The sequence below is a fragment of the Ruditapes philippinarum genome, unplaced genomic scaffold, assembly GCF_026571515.1.
Source record: "Ruditapes philippinarum isolate M1 unplaced genomic scaffold, ASM2657151v2 ctg3604_1_1_1_1, whole genome shotgun sequence".
NCBI classification, from domain to species: Eukaryota; Metazoa; Mollusca; class Bivalvia; order Venerida; family Veneridae; genus Ruditapes; species Ruditapes philippinarum.
The window spans coordinates 190602-210247 of NW_026864919.1; the positions used below are offsets into that span (position 1 = coordinate 190602).

At 31.5% G+C, this 19646-nt stretch overlaps 1 protein-coding gene and 2 long non-coding RNA genes across 3 annotated transcripts in view; 1 reads left to right on the forward strand and 2 right to left on the reverse strand.

Moving 5' to 3' along the window:
• The window catches only part of LOC132727280 (uncharacterized), an 88242-nt gene that overhangs the window by 55489 nt on the left and 13107 nt on the right, over positions 1 to 19646 (reverse strand). The window lies entirely within an intron of this gene.
• Positions 4344 to 6882, reverse strand: LOC132727283 (uncharacterized). The gene is made up of 3 exons (XR_009625326.1): positions 6583 to 6882; positions 6130 to 6317; positions 4344 to 5200 (listed from the first exon to the last, which is right to left on the reverse strand). It is a non-coding gene; the product is annotated as an uncharacterized LOC132727283 (long non-coding RNA).
• LOC132727282 (uncharacterized) lies at positions 16680 to 18770 on the forward strand. Its single transcript, XR_009625324.1, has 3 exons — positions 16680 to 17223; positions 17483 to 17636; positions 18564 to 18770. It is a non-coding gene; the product is annotated as an uncharacterized LOC132727282 (long non-coding RNA).

A 19646-nucleotide genomic window follows, 5' to 3' on the forward strand; every position in this document is an offset into this window, starting at 1 on the left:
ATGGCCCCCGGGGGACGGGGCTAATTTTGACACAAGAGGCAAAATTTGAATAACTATTGTAGAGTACCTTTAGATGATATTATTTAACAAATATTAAAGCTCTAAGCCTTGTACCTTCAGACAATAAGATTTTTTTATTTTTACTATATGTATATATTGAAATCAATGACCCCCAGGGCGCGGGGCAATTTTGACCCCAGGGCTATAATTTGAACAATCTTGCTAGAGGTTTACTACACAATGTTTCATGCAAAATATCTAACCTCTAGCATTAAATTTTGTCAATTGCTAGAAGAATTTTTTTTGAAGTTTTTACTATAAGTTTTTACTATATAAATATAAAGAAAACCAATGACCCCCAGGGCGGGCCGATTTTGACCCCAGGGCTATAATTTGAACAATCTGGGTAGAGGTCTATCAGACAATGCCTTTGCAAAATATCTAAGCTCTAGGCCTTTTGGGTCTTTACAAGGAGGTGTTTTAAGTTTTTATTATATGTACATATAGTAAAAATCAATGACCCCGGGGCGGGCCCGATTTTGACCCAAGGGCTATAATTTGAACAATCTTGGTAAGGGTCTACCAGACGATGCCTTATGTAAAATATCTAAGCTCTAATCCTTTTGGGTTTTTACAAGAAGGTATTTTAAGATTTTACTATATGTACATAGTGAAAATCAATGACCCCCGGGGCGGGGCCAATTTTGACCCCAGGGCAATAATTTGAACAATCTTGTTAGAGGTCTACCAGACAATGCCTTATGCAAAATATCTAAGCTCTAGGCCTTTTGGGTCTTTACAAGAAGATTTTTTAAATTTATTCTTATAATTCCTTTTAGTTGCCATGGCAACCAGATTTCTGCATGGAATGAAATTCTTTGAACAACTTTGGAAGCCATTCACCCAAGGAACAATCCTGCCAAGTTTGGTTGAAATTGGACTAGTGGTTTTTCACAAGAAGATTTTTTAAGTTCACTATATAATCTATATAACACACACACAAACACACACACACACAGGTGAATCGCTATATGCCACCGCATCGCAGATGCTGCGGTGGCATAAAAATCAACCTACCTACCCACCTTGAAAATTCTGGGTCGGCTTACTGCAAACAAACATTTTTTTAAGGATGGCCTGAGATTTTTTTTATTTTTTTTAAATGATGTGTTAAAACGAGGGCTGTTGCAAGAGCAAAATTACTTTTCTCAGTGCTGGATAGTCTGTATGAAATTAAGAATGATAGGCATTAAAAAATGCAAAACTGCTTGGCAGAAATACCTGTCCTTACTTGTAAACAAGTATTTTAAATTTGAAGTATAAATGTTCAATATAAATTATATCAAAATGTACACAAATATGGCCCACTACGTACAGCTTTTAATATCACTTTTTATCTTCAAGTAAGTTTTAATATTTTCCAGCTATGTCTCATCCATCATATTAAATTTCTTTAAAATTTTAAATGAGATTGCAAGTTTAAAACGGAAACAATTTAAGCTTATTGCATGTATATGACTGTATGAGATACAGAGGAGTCTTTGTATAATGAACATGCCATGTTCAAACTGTAATTCGGTAAATTACGCAATTTATTGGGGACATGTGGTCTATTTACCCCCATTTGACACGTAATCTGAAATGTTCAAGGATTTCCTGAGTATCGGAAAACGAAAATTATCCTTGATCCTCAAATAGTTTTGGCCTATATTTGAATAACTTCTTTAAATTAACTTGATACATGTGTCCTTGAAATAAACATAAACATCAAGAAATTTCAATTTTCAATATTAAAGTTACACTTAAAAATATCATGAATTTATAATCCTGGATTGAATATTCAAGCTTTAAGTGACAATTATGTTCTATATTGTCAAGACCATTAAAAGTAATCATTATTGCCTATTAATCATTACATGTACTTTTTTCTTTTACATTCAATATGTGCAAACATTATGTAAGACATTTAGTATAATATGAGTCAGACAATTTAAATACATGAATCCCCATAAGTTCTGCGATTATGTTTCAAACAGGCTGGTATTTCCCACATTTTTAGTAACAATTTTTTTGTGTTAATATAATGCAAGTTGTAAATCTTAAGTGACAATACTTTAACGTTTTGTGTTAAATATTCAATTTCATTTTTCTTTTTTTTTTTTTTTTTTTTAAACTTCACATCAAAATTCTTGAATAGTCATCTTGACATATTAATGCTATTTCTTTTTAAAGTGGCATGGGAATTAACAAAATTTTGATATGCTGCAATTTTCTTTACGTGCAAGTTAGTTAAAATTCTCAGTCAGGGACATGGTATTTGTTTTTTAGATGTTGTTTTAATTTATGTCTAAGAATAAAGGTTTTTAGAATGTGATGCACTGATAATCTACTGGATTATGCAAACTAATTCCATGAGAAATGTAAATTCTATTTGTTACAAAAGTGACATTTGATAAGGAAATGTATAATACATGTAATTGTTTTTTAACTATCATAAACAAAGTCTTATTCGCATCTGTCCAATTTTGAATTTTGAGGGATTTTAAAAATAAAATACAATATTTGAGAAGAGCCTGATCGGTCTGCTTGCCTTGGTTAAGTCCTCCAGGAGAGTATTGGCCATTTTATATATTAATTTGGAGGATAGTGCAAGATACAGAAAGATGCCGCCAGTGAATTCCAGAAGCTGTTCCTGGTTCTTTAGCATGCCAAGTGTTTAAAGCACTCGTACACATGACCTCGATTTAAAGTCCCATCTGAAAGACTTAGTTATTTTGGAATTTAAGTTACTTTAGTTGGCTAGCATAGGAATCAAACCCATTATGTTGAGATTACAAATCTTGTGCTCTTTGCGAGCTGGGTAAATTGAGGTAAAGGCACAGTCACTTCCCCATAACAGTTAATATTGGTTTGTCATTTGTCTACTTTAGAATAATAATTGTCTTCATTGTAAGCAACAATTGTTATAATACACTGATTTTCCTTAAAAAATGATAACTTTGACAAAGTTTCAATAGCTAAAATGCTCTGACCAACTGTAATTAAAATAACACTTAATCACAGTGGTTAACATCGGATACTTTTAAGAATCCCATAAAATTGTTTACTTTCATAAAGTAATTGTTTTCTTCTATAAACCACTGTTATATAAATATAAAACACCTAAAACTCCTAATGTTATGATTATACTATGAAATGATGAGAACAGCTACAATTACAAGTCCCCATCAGGTTTCCTTATTACTAAAATGACATTGTAAATTAACGTGTCAAAATACCTTATTTGCATAAAGCAAGTTTTATATGTACACTGATCATAAAAATACAAAGTTACGTCCTGTAATATAGCACAAGAAGATCAGGCTGTGAAAATGTTAAACCTTTTTATGTTTATCTCAAATGTTTATAAAAATTCAAGGAGAAAAGCACACTAAGTCAGATTTCTTTCAATAGGCATATACATGTAGTACAACATCAGAAATTCAGTTGGTCATATTGCCATTCTAACTGGGTCTTTTAACTTTTTATAAATTAAATCTCTTTTTATATAATATAAATTAAAAGTAACAATAACTTTAGTGCCTGAATGCCGCCTGGGTAAAGTACCTGGCCACTTAAGGTACATGTAGTCAGTACTTCTATGCAACTTATAATACATTTTTTTGTAATACAATTATTTTGGTCCTCAAAAGTCATTATTAGCCATTATGAATGCTTGAAAGTGCAATGGCTTGTACTGGCTGGCTTATTTCTGTACAAACAAAATTGTTTATAAGACTAGACTTTGTTTAATATAAAATATGAAATTAAATGTTTGACCTTCAAATTCAAAACCAATGTCTTCTTTACACATCTTTTAAAAATGGTGCATTGAAATGAATACTAATTTAAATTATAGCAAGTTTGTACCCAGAATATAAATGAGGCACCCTTTTTACATTGACTTGCACATTCAGCAATCTTTCTATAACATTACCATACAATTTAACCCCAATCATCAATGGAGTTCTCCATTTAGTTATAATAGATCCATGAATACAATAATGAACAAATTTGAAAACAACTTTTCAAACATTTCATGTTCAAACATCACACAAGTTATGCGTCATTATTGAATTTTTAGTGATGAACCTGGCAAAATGGGTTTGAAAAATATGTAATCTAAATATGGGTAAAATTGTGTGCAATTTATTCTTACGCAAGCAAAATTAGTCAGAATTTTTTTAAGGTATTAAAATAAGGAAAGGCAGGATGTGAAATGGTTGAAGTGTGGATATTTTCTTTAAAAGCCAACTTAGCTAACTCAATTACACATTATACCCTCGGCAACATGACGCTTACCCGGGTGTAGATTTTCCAAGGTTTTTGGCTCAAAATCCTTGGAAAAAAACCTCGGAGTATTGGAACAAGAAAATGCAAAACTTTGCTATTAAAAAAACCTTGGAAAAATAGGGAGAGGGTGAAAAACCTTGTAAAAAATTTCCGAGTTTTTATTAAAAAAAAACCTCGTAAAAAGTATGACCTCGGAGTATTGGAACGATTTCCAAGGATTTCAGAATAAAAACCTCGTTAAATAATTTCCGAGGATTTTTTTTAGAAAACCTTGGAAAATGAGTGACCTCGGAGTATTGGAACGATTTCCAAGGATTTTTAAAGTGTTTCCGTGGTTTGCTTTCCAAGGTTTTTAAATGAAAACCTTGGAAAGTTTCTCACAACTGGGAATACTGTTATATTTTTCGAGGATTCTTACTTAAGGGCATCAGAGAATTTTCCAAGGTTTATTTGAGCAAAAACCTTGGAAATTTCTAGAATATCCATGGAAAATCAGAAAATATAACATCCAATGAAATATTCTGAAAAGAGCAATTATATTGTCCTTTTAAGGAATTAAGAAACATCTTTTTTTTAATAATACAGAGCAAAAAATGATCACATGACTCACTGAAACATTTAATGTCAGTGTGAAGTAAACAGTAATGCACTACAAATGAAAAGTTAAGTTAGTTATATATAGTCTTTAATGGTAAATATTACAATCAATGTTCAGTTATAATTTTTTGGTATCCGGCTATATTTTAATGTATTCAAATATCTATCTTTTGAATTCCTGTTCACTCTTCATGATTTTAAAGTGTCCCTTAGTAAATTTTCCCTCACCATCACAGGGGTCACATGTGGAAAATGCTCCAGGATACAATTCCTGAAATAAATAAAGTAAATATTTAATAAAGTACAGCCATTTAAAGAAGTTAGAAAAACAATTATATAAAATCACCACTTGGCGCTTCCCTCTCCATGTGGTCAGGATCAAAGACTTCAAACTACTTGCCTTACAACATTGTATTTTTGACTCCTGAAGCCAGGATGGGCTTCTTCCCTCTGAGGGAGCTATCCAGCCCAGGATTAAGGAACACCTGTGGTTATACTCAGGACAGTTCAGTATGTGTAGGCAATCAGAATTACATCATTTAATTTCTTTTTTATTAATCAATAAAAAAAATGATAAGTTCCTTAAACGTTTCCATAGACAAAAATATCAGTTCACTGTTGATATATATTGTTTTAAAAAATCAGCACTTTTGTGAAAAGAAATATATCTTTTGAGTGATCCAAAACTACTTGAATGACAAGTTGTTCAAGACCTTTGTTTAAAATGAAGGCTTTAATATTTTCAAATGACCTTTTCTGTAGTTACTTTTAAATGTTTGTCTACTGTTTTGAAATAGTGAATTTAATTTTTTTCATGTTGATTTCTTATTTTTCTTCATCAGTACTTAGTGTCAGGATTTCAAGAAAACTTTGGTAAGCAGTGTGACAATTCTGCGATGTTAAGAAAAGAAACGATGTCTGTTACTATTATTTTAGATTATGTCATACTGGATGTTACAACCTAAAGCACTCTAAAAATATTGCAAAAAATAACGCTTTTCATAAGGTGATTCCGATTGCCTACACTAATTGTATCTGTCTGCTCAAAGTGACATCTGCATCAGTAAAGCTGGAGAGTCATCATGTAACATTAATAGCATTTCCAACAAAGTATCAATAAAAAAATCAGTTCCAGAAACCTTCATTCATTCAAATTTCAAATTGAAACTTTCAAAACCTAGTTTTAAAACAAAAACATACTGTAGTATATTCCTTGAAGCCTTTCCTGGTCTACAGTTGGCTTCCTTAATCACTTGACTTTGAAGGTGCCAATGCCAATGACATTCCAGTATATTCCTCTGCTTTATACTATGATAAAACACAGCAAAGCTGGATTGCCATCTTCTTGTAGTTTGGAACAGTCCTGCAAACTTGCTTACAAGCTGACTCTGTAATTAAAAATTTGTAGATTCAAATAATAGATGAAAGATGAAAGTTTATAAATAATGTCATCATAGTTTCATGCACTCATCTTGTTCAATACAATCATAGACAAAAATAACATTTATACTCATAAAATATCCTCTAAACAATTGTATTTAAACTAGCTTACATTTAGGTTAAAAATATAGATCTAAAATAGTTTGTATTTAATACTTATTTGAAAAAAAACAACAACAGATTTTATGCATAAATGAATCTAAAATTATTTACCTGAACCTTTTTACTATCATGTTTCTTTTGTTTATCTTCCTGTCCCAGGTCATTGATCTTTAGGTTCAATTACAACAACCAAACATTTCCTGAATCTTGTCACACTTAGATAAATGTTTTCTTTGAAAATTCCAAAATATGCTCCCTAACATTTAAAACAAGATATGTCCAAAATTGCTTAAAATAAATCCAGGTTTGCACTATTTCCAACTATAACCACTTGACCCATTAATGTCTGAGATTCAAATTTTTCAACAGTATAACTGAAGGGGCAATCATAATGTGAAACAGGGGTGATCCCAAAATATCAAAGCCATCATCATTTTATTTTTACATTTATTGAAGGTACAAATATATCAAATGATAAATAAAAGTAAAACTTGAAAATTATAATAAGTTCTTGAAAGAGAATCACAGTTGCAGTGTCATTTTAGACTGTTTTGGATTGTATAAAAACCCAGACTCCCCCTGAATAATCACATGGAACAATCTGGTCTATCCCAGAATGCTCAATGAGAAGATTGATCATGCATAGATAGAGCTAGGGAACCACCTGGGGTGCCATTAGTTTTATCTGATCAGTGTGTTATTTTCTATGTGTGAAAACTTAGTGGATGCAGTATTTATTTATCTTAATTATAAGAAATTATCAGGCATACATATTTTACACATTAATTGTACATTATATTAAAAGGACAATTAATAACTATTTATGTTTATTGTACACATAATTAATGGCAGAGTAAATTGTAATCTGAATGTATGTCACAGACTTGCTTAGTAGAATATACTATTTTATATGGCATAAAAACATATATTAAAGATTAATAGCATTCTTATTTCAGTGTTGCTTACAGGAAACCCTAAGTTAAGTCTATATATAGAAAGAAACTGCAGGAAAAATACTGATGCATTTGGAAACTAATAGACATAAACACTGATTGTTTCTTTTTGTATAATTATAAGTTTGCTCTTTTATCTATTCTTAAAAATGGAGAAGATATCTAGTAACAATAATTATAAATAATAAAAAAAAATATGAAAAAAAAATAAAAAAATTTTCAAGTCTTTCTGATCATCAGTTATTTGAATAATCTTTATCTTATTATGATTAGTTACAATACCTTTATAGCCATTAATAAAAGGTATTTTATGGCAACAAGGAATTTACATTGTATTTAACTTTTCCATGTTTTCACACTTAAATTTTTTTAATTGATTCCTCCCAAAAAAATGGCTTCAGAAGATTAAAGTACAAATTTATTGAAAAGGAAGTTGGCCATTGACAATGTCCATACTAAACATTGATTCCCTGGAACAAATCTCTTCTTTCCATGCTGTTGGACAATTGTTTGCTCTGACCATGGATTAAAAAATATCCATTGGCAATCTACAGTCGGGTTGTTCATAATCTTAGTTTGCTTTAACTGTTGATTATTGCTTTTGATGCCCATTATATGTTAAATCATGATTATGTCTTAACATTTTCCGAGATGAAATTTAGTTAAGTTCAATTATCCGAGGTCATTTCCAAGCTAAATATTGGCAAAGTGTTTCCAACAAATTTTACGTAAATTTTCTAAGTTTTTTTCCGAGCAAAAAAATGACAAAGTTCTTATTTCCAAGCTTTTTCCGAGCTTATTTTTGGCAGAGTGTTTAATTCCGAGATAGTTTCCAAGGTTTTCTTTATTTCCAAGGATTTTTATACAAAAACCTTGGATAAAGTTTCCAAGGTTTTAAAAAAAACCTCGGAATTAAAAAAAAACTTGTAAAACTGGTTTATTTCCAAGGTTTTTGAAGCAGTTTCCATGGTTTTTTTCATAAACCTCGGAAAATCTACACCCGGGTAAGTAAGTCATCTGACCCATGAAAGGTAACCAAATGCCGCGACACAGCTTCTCCAAGATGAATTCATCAATCTTATCCCCTGTGAAAGATAATTATTTCACTCCATTTGAGCTACCGACACCCTTTACAATCATACCCTCCGATAGCTTAACAACATGACATCCCAACTACCCAAAAATCGGTACAAAAATCGTGCAACAATCGTGAAGGAATAAGTGGTGACATGAAAGAAACAGTTTAAGATAGTAGAATACTGTCAATGACCTACTTCTGTTGATTCGACTTCCCACAGTGTGACGGCTCTTTGTCATTTAAAAGACTTTGATGGTCAATGAAGAGACTTTGGCCCAAAGGGCAGAATTAAACTGTGTTAAACCAGTATCAACTTTCGTTTGCTATCTGAGTAACATATGTTCAGTCTTGACTTAAAGAAGTGTTGTTAATGACTAAAATGCATGTTTTCATACAAATAAAAACTGTTTTGAAATTCCCATTAAAATTATTAAAGTGATTAAACCACCTTGAATTTTTGTCTGAAGTCTTAAAAGATCGGATATCAATTTTTGTATTCATTTTGATAGATCTAAACTCAATAGGAAGAACTGAGGCATCTTTTTAGAATGTGTTGAACATGTGCACTCTTAATTCACTCACTCAGAATGCCTCAATTATATGAAATATTTGGTGGTTAACTGTCACATGCAATCTCTCCACTTATTTCAGCAATTTAAATCAACTTCGCCTGCATTTTATTAACCAAAACATCCTTTTAAACCATAAAAACGCACCTTAATTTGCGATAAAAATTATATGTTAAATATAATAATAATGTAAAATATTTCACCCAGGTGTTAGAATAATATCTGTACCAATTTGTAACTGCCGAAAATTAATTACCAACTTTTGACCTGTATTTTGTCAAACAGAAACTATGTGACAATCTGACAAGACAATGATTATAATAGCTGTCACAAAATTTACACAAATTACATTTCAACATGAACATATTCAATGCCATTGATTTCTTCTTTGTAAGTATTGTTTAAACAATTCATATGCATAAAAAAGTTATACTCTTTCCCCCATCCATTTTGGAAACTGTTTGGGTTTTGCCCAACTGTTTTTGGAACTTGTTTTTTTTGAAGTCATGATTTTTGGGGTCATTTGGAAAGGCTGAATGAATTGCAAACATCATCTTAATTGTAGGTTTTGAAAAACTATTTACAACAATTTGGGAAAAACTGAAATAAATCAAATTTCTAGCATGTGGTAAATAGGGTTCATTTACTGGACCCATCTGTAGATCTATAAAATACACAAAGCAAACTAAATCGCTCTATTTCATCTCTTCCTGACTCTTCTGGATTAAATTTTACTCAAATACTTTGGGCTTTTTCTACCTTTTCCTTCATTTAATTTTTAAAGTCTGTATCAGGCTGAATTTTTCCAGATCTGAATCACGCTGAATTATTAATTTTCCAGAGTTATTCAAGGACAATTTAAACATCTCTAATAAATGAATATACCATTACAATTTCTCAGATCAACTTGACAAACCCTTACATATATTTAAATTGACAAAATTAATTATCTCCCTTATTGATATTCTGATAATGTGAGTTATCTCTCATAGTAAAATTTTCATTTTAAATTTCATGCATCATTTCTATTTTCATAGCGAGCAAATTTAAAAATCAGGTATTGATTTTTCTTCATTATCTGCTGCAAAAGTGCAAAATCTTCAATTAGCGCTTTCCTTCTTTAGCTAGCATATTCCCTCCGATGATTCACAGATACGTGTGACTCAATTCATGACATAATCCCGTCAGAAACTTCAATTATCAATAACATGAAAATCAATATCAGATCTAAAAGACCTTATCTGACCTTGTGTCTGAAATTTCCCATATAAGTTAATACAGTTTGTACACGTCTTGCTCTGAATTTCTTGCACAAAAGGGCAAGTTTGACTCACTCTTTAGATACATATAAATGTATGTTTTTCAAGGAAACAGTCATGCAGTGTCACCTGCAGTTAACTGACATTCATCATCAATTTGTATGTTAAAAATCACTGTTACTTTTGATACATCATGGCACCTAGCAGTGCAGCCAAGCTTAAAGCCCTAAGGTGCAACATCCAAAATCTTGATGTAAATTCCTTAAAAAATCTTGAAGGCAATCTGATAGCAAGCATTAACTGTATACCAAAAAAAAAAAAATACATGTTACTTCATGGTAGAAGAAAACCCCATAGTAGTGTATTTTACAAATACTAAAGAAGGCAGATATAAGTAATAAAAGATAAATTTACAACAAAATTTACTATCTATCTCCAGGCCATAGCCATTAACTCTAACATACTGCATAATTTATCACCACCAAAAATCTGCCTTTATTGGTTTTATAGAGAATTTTATGTTACATCTAAACCACACACCCAAGGTGACTTAAGTCAGGACATGTAGATTTGGGCTGTTGAATATGGGTGTTATAATGTTTTAGTTTTGAAAAGGACAAAAAAATTACATTGTATATCCCTAGAGTATCAAGGACCTGATCATGCATGCATGAAAAAGCCACAATTTCACTATAACCCTGACTTGAACTTCCTGTTCCATTTTGTTGTTGTTTTTGGATATTATAACTGCATATTATTGGCTCAAATCATTTATATAAAATTAAAGCTGGAAATAATATGACACAAATTTTATGCTGATCATTTACTCTATTTAAAGAAAGGACAAATTACCCTGTGCAAATTTTATCATTTAATCCAATTTGTCATTCTCACATTTTTGTCAGGATTAAATACAGCAGCTGGTAATGTTATAAAGATGACGTATGTCTTTAAAATAATCCATTCTCCAGGACTTGTCTTTAATCCAATTCGCATTACAATAAAATTGAAGATTTTAACAGAGAAGTAATGTGCAAATCAATTGTAACCTTGGTGGGTATCCCCTGGACCTGCTCCCCACCCCCTCCATTCCCTCATCCCTAGAGCCCTGATAGCAAGGGAAATGAACCTTACACTTTCAACTGTTTGTCAATGTGGTTCTTGCACCAAAAATAGCTGGGTATGATAGTCGGGCCTGCAATGTGAAGGAATTGACTCAGATTTTACCATCTGATTGTCTGATCTGAGGCTGGATAATTACAATTTTTGTTGGTCCCCAAGTCAAAGCTCCCACTACTGATGAATAAAGCAACCTGTAAATATCTAAACTTAACCTAACTAAAATAAATGGCATTGGTTGAAGCTTGGGCCAATAATGCAAAGGCACAATTAAGAGATCCTTGTAAAACTTAAATGATATTGCCAACCACCTGCCCGTTTAAAGTCAGCGTATTTGCATGACCTCCATCTGAAAAATTCCCTTTGGCTACTCCAGATAATGAAGCACCTGTTCTTTACCATATGAAAAACCCGAAATATTATAAAAGTTAATTTGATTGTGCTTAAATGTTCTTCCCAAGAGAGCAGCTTCAATTCAATCATATTTGTAAGCTCTGAAATTTTTTCTCTGCAATATCTAGATATCTGGCTCATGCATTATTCAGAGGATTCAGTGCGCTAATCCTAGGATGATACAAAAATTATTGCGATGAGTGATAGGAGGTAATTGGCCATCAAAATACTGATACTTGTTCATCTATGAATTGCCCCTCGATCAATGTTTTCTATGTTCTATAACTTTGATAATAATATTTGATTCTTAGATGAATAGACAAGACCAATAGATATTTCATTGTTTAACAATGATTTCTTTACAGAGTTACTGCACTTTGATCCTTTAAATATCACCATTTCATATACCAATACTTTGATACTTGAAATAATCATTTCAGACACTAACAGTGTATGATGACATGGTGATATTTCAAGTATCAAAGAGCAGTAACTCTGTACGAGTGTGTGAAATGGAGATACTTCAAGTATCAAGGAGCACTAACTCTATATGAGTGTATGAAATGGAGATATTTTAAGTATCAAAGAGCACTAACTCTGTATGAGTGTATGAAATGGAGATACTTCAAGTATCAAAGAGCAGTAACTCTGTATGAGTGTATGGAATAGAGATACTTCAAGTATCAAAGAGCAGTAACTCTTTACGAGTGTATGAAATGGTGATATTTCAAGGTATCAAAGTGCAGTAACTCTGTAAAGAAATAGCTTGACTGGAACACACACAAAATGTCTGTAGTTAAGTATGTAGTTAGTTCAGACACAAAATTACAGACAACAGGTCCATCATCATGCACATTCTATGTGTCCCTATAGGGATGCAAGTAATAAGACAAAAAAGCGAAATAATAATGCAAGGTTGCTTTTTATCACTTTCAGCACATTGATAGATGTGTTATCATAACAATTAATGACTTTCAACATTTTACACATGTGGGCTGAGCTATTATATATATATACATCAATCTGCACCAGCATGCATTATATATTATGATATATCACAATTATGGTAGACTGTATGGGTCAAAAGTCTACAAGCCATATACTTCTCCATATTCTTTTAAGAAACATCTTTTTTATTTGCCTTTTGAAGGACAGTGATAAAGTACGATGATATCTAAAAGAAATATGAAGGAATTTTGAACCATTCCTTACATATATAGGAAAATAGTACAGAATAATTTCTTCTAAAAACTATATATGAAACAAAAGCAATATACCATTATATGTGGGTAATAAATTGTCATATACACCAAAATCACCCCCCCCCCCCCTCCAAAAATTATTCAGAGATCACAAGAACTGATATGGTTATTGATAACAATGCTTTAATGGAGGGAATAGCTAATAAATTGCTTGTAACTAAGAATCAGTTGCTCTGACAATAGAAAAAGCCCATCAACTGTATTGTAATGAGTGACATTAACACATGGAAAATACCAATGCTCTTATTTGCATGCTTGTAGTAAATTCCCATTGGAGCAAGAACTAATCCATTATACTTGTACTCACCGACAAAAGGCCATGTCCCTGGATATTATAGGTGGCTAGATGTGTAACAGGCCATATTTGGTTATGCTCATAATAGAAAACAATATAATAGTACATGGGATTAATATGGCATATGGTTCAACAGACAGCATGAAAGAATTTCCATCACAGTAGTATAGAAACTGTTAATTCTCAACCAAAAAAAGAAGCATAATTCATTGTCCTAATTTGACATTCTCTACAATAATTATAAAAACGTTCCCCTTTAACATGCTAAATTTGTATGATCTATAGGCTTGGTCTCCACCATTGCTAATTTTATTTGGTACTGAATTGGGTACCGACCATTGTTAATTAGTCATTTCATTTGGTACTGACCTGATTGTTAATTTAATTTGTTACAATTGTATTTAACTTGGTACTGACCATTGTTAATTTAATTTGGTACTTATTTTTGGCACTGACCATTGTTAATTTGGTACCAACCATTTGAAATTTGGTACTGACCATTGTAAATTTCATTTGAAACTGACCATGGTAAAATAATTTAAGCAGGTTTAATGTAACACTAATTCACAAGATTCTTGTGTATGTTTACTTTCAATTTCACCTAAGGTCATGTGACACATACCAAAGTATCACAAACTGTGTATATCAAAATGCCAATTCTTTAATTTTGTTTGTTACGATGTTTTTGGTAAAAACGTCAAATTCACTTGATTGAATGTCAATAAAAATATGTGCGTGATTCCGTAATCTATAATCTTGATCAGACTTAATGAACTGATTTATGATGCTTAATTTTGCCATAAAAAAGTGGAGTTTAATTGTAATTATGCCAATAACTATTGTTATTTATAACCTCGGAACATTCAACAAATCGTTCAGAGTTGCACGTCAAGTCAGATTTAGAGCTTTCAATCATGTTTATCTAGTGATTATATCAATGTCAAAACTCTCTACACTTCATGAACATGTAAAGTTAAACCCACACAACAAAATTATACCTTTCTCACTAATATAGAAAAATATGACCAACCTATTTGGACATGAAGATGTTTTGTTTTTTTTAATTTGATACAAGTTATAGCAACATTGAAATTTGTTTCGTATATTTCTAGAACATACAGAGGCAAAATAACAGGCCATAAGCATGGGGGTCATAAATGGACAAGTGAAATTTTTTCCAAAATTTACTCTATGAATATCATAAGAACAAGTAAAGAAACAATGCTTTAGGTGAAAAGGACATTAAGTAAGTCAAAATCCAATTTTGCCAGCCCTCACTGCAGCCATGTTGTCTAAATGACTTCAATCCAAATTCAATGCAGGACAATTTGGCGCACCTAGACAAATATTTAGTATTTAAATGTAGCATATCAAATATGGCTTTCTGCGATATTTAGAAATCTATCTATTTCCTTAAATTATAATTCATTTAATAATTCATTTATTTCAACAGTGTCAATAATAAGTGGATTGTCAAAGAGAACTTCTTTAAGTCTAAATAACCAAACTTTAGTTATACAATATTAATGTATGTTGATAGTGAAACCTTAAATTATATCCCTTCTTTTTGTTGTACTTGCTTACAATTTGACATTTAAACCAAAAGGGCAGTTTTTTGTTGTTGTTGTTTTTTTTTAAAGGGAAAACATTTTAAGGATTAAGTTTACACTCTTTATAAATTATGACAAGCAACAATAGTCTACTTTCATTTGAAGTAAGATTATATTGTAGTCCATGAATGAAACTTCTTTAGCTGTAACAAAACTTCATAATCTTATACAGGTAATTTCTTATTAATACTCGAAAAGCTCCTTATTTAACACAAAAGTCATTGCAACACCACACTTATATGACAGGAAGGAGGTACTGATTTATAATCACCTATAAATTTACACTTGACACCTACTGTTCTTGTCACAAAGTATTTAATGCTATTGTCATTTTTCAACACATTTTTCTGTCTTCCCGGGTGTAGATTTTCCGAGGTTTATGAAAAAAACCATGGAAACTGCTTCAAAAACCTTGGAAATAAACCAGTTTTACAAGGTTTTTTCTTAATTCCGAGGTTTTTTTTAAAACCTTGGAAAATTTATCCAAGGTTTTTGTATAAAAATCCTTGGAAATAAAGAAAACCTTGGAAACTATCTCGGAATTAAACACTCTGCCAAAAATCAGCTCGGAAAAAGCTTGGAAATAAGAACTTTGTCACTTTTTTGCTCGGAAAAGAACTTAGAAAATTTACGTAAAATTTGTTGGAAACACTTTGCCAATATTTAGCTTGGAAATGACCTCGGATAATTGAACTTAACTAAATTTCATCTCAGAAAATGTTAAGACATAATCATGATTTAACTTATAATGGGCATCAAAAGCAATAATCAACAGTTTAAGCAAACTAAGATAACAACCCAACTGTAGATTGCCAATGGATATTTCTTAATCCATGGTCAGAGCAAACAATTGTCCAACAGCATGGAAAGGAGAGATTTGGTCCAGGGAATCAATTTTTAGTATGGACATTGTCAATGGCCAACTTCCTTTTCAATAAATTTGTACTTTAATCTTCTGAAGCCATTTTTGTGGGAGGAATCAATTAACAAATTTAAGTGTGAAAACATGGAAAAGTTAAATACAATGTAAATTCCTTGTTGCCATAAAATACCTTTTATTAATGGCTATAAAGGTATTGTAACTAATCATAATAAGATAAAGATTATTCAAATAACTGATGATCAGAAAGACTTGAAAATTTTATTTTTTTTATTTTCATATTTTTTTTTATTATTTATAATTATTGTTACTAGATATCTTCTCCATTTTTAAGAATAAATAAAAGAGCAAAACTTATAATTATACAAAAAGAAACAATCAGTGTTTATGTCTATTAGTTTCTAAATGCATCAGTATTTTTCCTGCAGTTTCTTTCTATATATAGACTTAACTTAGGGTTTCTTGACAGCCTGTAAGCAACACTGAAATAAGAATGCTATTAATCTTTAATATATGTTTTTATGCCATATAAAATAGTATATTCTACTAAGCAAGTCTGTGACATACATTCAGATTACAATTTACTCTGCCATTAATTATGTGTACAATAAACATAAATAGTTATTAATTCATTTAATTGTCCTTTTCATATATAATTATGTACAATTAATGTGTAAAATATGTATGCTTGATACTTTCTTATAATTAAGATAAATAAATACTGCATCCACTAAGTTTTCACACACAGAATATAACACAGTCTGATCAGATAAAACTAATGGCACCCAGGTGGTTCCCTCTTATAATCTATGCATGATCAATCTTCTCATTGAGCATTCTGGGATAGACCAGATTGTTCCATGTGATTATTCAGGGGGAGTCTGGGTTTTTATACAATCCAAAACAGTCTAAAATGACACTGCAACTGTGATTCTCTTATAATTTTCAAGTTTTACTTTTATTTATCATTTGATATATTTGTACCTTCAATAAAATTAATGTAAAAATAAAATGATGATGGCTTTGATATTTTGGGATCACCCCTGTTTCACATTATGATTGCCCCTTCAGTTATACTGTTGAAAAATTTGAATCTCAGACATTAATGGGTCAAGTGGTTATAGTTGGAAATAGTGCAAACCTGGATTTATTTTAAGCAATTTTGGACCTATCTTGTTTTAAATGTTAGGGAGCATATTTTGGAATTTTCAAAGAAAACATTTATCTAAGTGTGACAAGATTCAGGAAATGTTTGGTTGTTGTAATTGAACCTAAAGATCAATGACCTGGGACAGGAAGATAAACAAAAGAAACATGATAGTAAAAAGGTTCAGGTAAATAATTTTAGATACATTTATGCATAAGATCTGTTGTTGTTTTTTTTTCAAATAAGTATTAAATTCAAACTATTTTAGATCTATATTTTTAACCTAAATGTAAGCTAGTTTAAATACAATTGTTTAGAGGATATTTTATGAGTATTAATGTTATTTTTGTCTATGATTGTATTGAACAAGATGAGTGCATGAAACTATGATGACATTATTTATAAACTTTCATCTATTATTTGAATCTACAAATTTTTAATTACAGAGTCAGCTTGTAAGCAAGTTTGCAAGACTGTTTCAAACTACAAGAAGATGGCAATCCAGCTTTGCTGTGTTTTATCATAGTATATCATTGGCATCCAGGCATCGATAAAGGAAGCCAACTGTAGACCAGGAAAGGCTTCAAGGAATATACTACAGTATGTTTTTGTTTTAAAACTAGGTTTTAAAAGTTTCAATTTGAAATTTGAATGAATGAAGGTTTCTGGAACTGATTTTTTTATTGATACTTTGTTGGAAATGCTGTTAATGTTACATGATGACTCTCCAGCTTTATTGATACAGATGTCACTTTGAGCAGACAGATACAATTAGTGTAGGCAATCAGAATCACCTTATGAAAAGCGTTATTTTTTGCAATATTTTTAGAGTGCTTTAGGTTGTAACATCAAGTATGACATTATCTAAAATAATAGTAACAGACATCGTTTCTTTCTTAACATCGCAGAATTGTCACACTGCTTACCAAAGTTTTCTTGAAATCCTGACACTAAGTACTGATAAAGAAAAAATAGAAATCAACATGAAAAAAATTAAATTCACTATTTCAAAACAGTAGACAAACATTTAAAAGTAACTACAGAAAAGGTCATTTGAAAATATTAAAGCCTTCATTTTAATCAATGGTCTTGAACAACTTGTAATTCAAGTAGTGTTGGATTTCACAAAAGTGCTGATTTTTTAAAACAATATATATCAACAGTGAACTGATATCTTTGTCTATGGAAACGTTTAAGGAATGTATCATTTTTTTTATTGATTAATAAAAAAAGAAATTAAATGATGTAATTCTGATTGCCTACATATACTGAACTGTCCTGAGTATAACCACAGGTGTTCCTTAATCCTGGGCTGGATAGCTCCCTCAGAGGGAAGAAGCCCATCCTGGCTTCAGGAGTCAAAAATACAATGTTGTAAGGCAAGTAGTTTGAAGTCTTTGATCCTGACCACATGGAGAGGGAAGCGCCCAATGGAGAGGGAAGCGCCCAGTGGTGATTTTATATAATTGTTTTTCTAACTTCTTTCAATGGCTGTACTTTATTAAATATTTACTTTATTTATTTCAGGAATTGTATCCTGGAGCATTTTCCACATGTGACCCCTGTGATGGTGAGGGAAAAACTAAGGGACATTTAAAAATCATGAAGAGTGAACAGGAATTCAAAAGATAGATATTTGAATACATTAAAATTTAACCGGATACCAAAAAATTATAACTGAACATTGAGTGTAATATTTACCATTAAAGACTTCTAACTTAACTTTTCATTTGTAGTGCATTGCTATTTACTTCTCACTGACATTAAATGTTTAAGTGAGTCATGTGATCATTTTTGTGTCGCCTCTACGGAGTAGTGGCAACATATAGGGATCACTTCTCCGCCGTCTGTCTGTCCGTCTGTCTGTCCGTCCGTCTGTCCGTCCGTCACAAAACTTGTCCGGACTACTCCTCATAAACTACTGGTGCAATTTCATCCAAACTTTACAGGAATGATCAGTACCAAGTCTAGTTGTGCATATTGTCAGGATTTTCTGGTTCAATGATTTTTGTCAGAGTTATGGCCCTTTAATAATTTTTAATTTTAAAGTTTGTCCGGACTACTTCTCTTATACCACTCATGCAATTTCAATGAAACTTTACAGGAATGAATTGTAGCTCAAGTCCTTGCGCATATTGCACGGGTTTTCCGGTTGAATGATTTTTGGCCGAGTTATGGCCCTTTGATAAAAAGGTTTCTTTTTCTGTGTGTTGCCAGATACACAAAAGCTTGTCCGGACCACTCCTCATAAACTACTGGTGCAATTTCATCCAAACTTTACAGGAATGATCAGTACCAAGTCTAGTTGTGCATATTGTCAGCATTTTCCAGTTCAATGATTTTTGTTTGAGTTATGGCCCTTTAATAATTTTTATTTTTAAAGTTTGTCCAGACTACTTCTCTTATACCACTTATGCAATTTCAATGAAACTTTACAGGATTGATCTGTAGCTCAAGTCCTTGCGCATATTGCACGGGTTTTCCGGTTGAATGATTTTTTGCCGAGTTAATTGGCCCTTTGATAAAAAGGAGTTTTTTTCTGTGTGTTGCCAGATACGCAAAAGCTTGTCCGAACTACTCCTCATAAACTACTGGTGCAATTTTATCCAA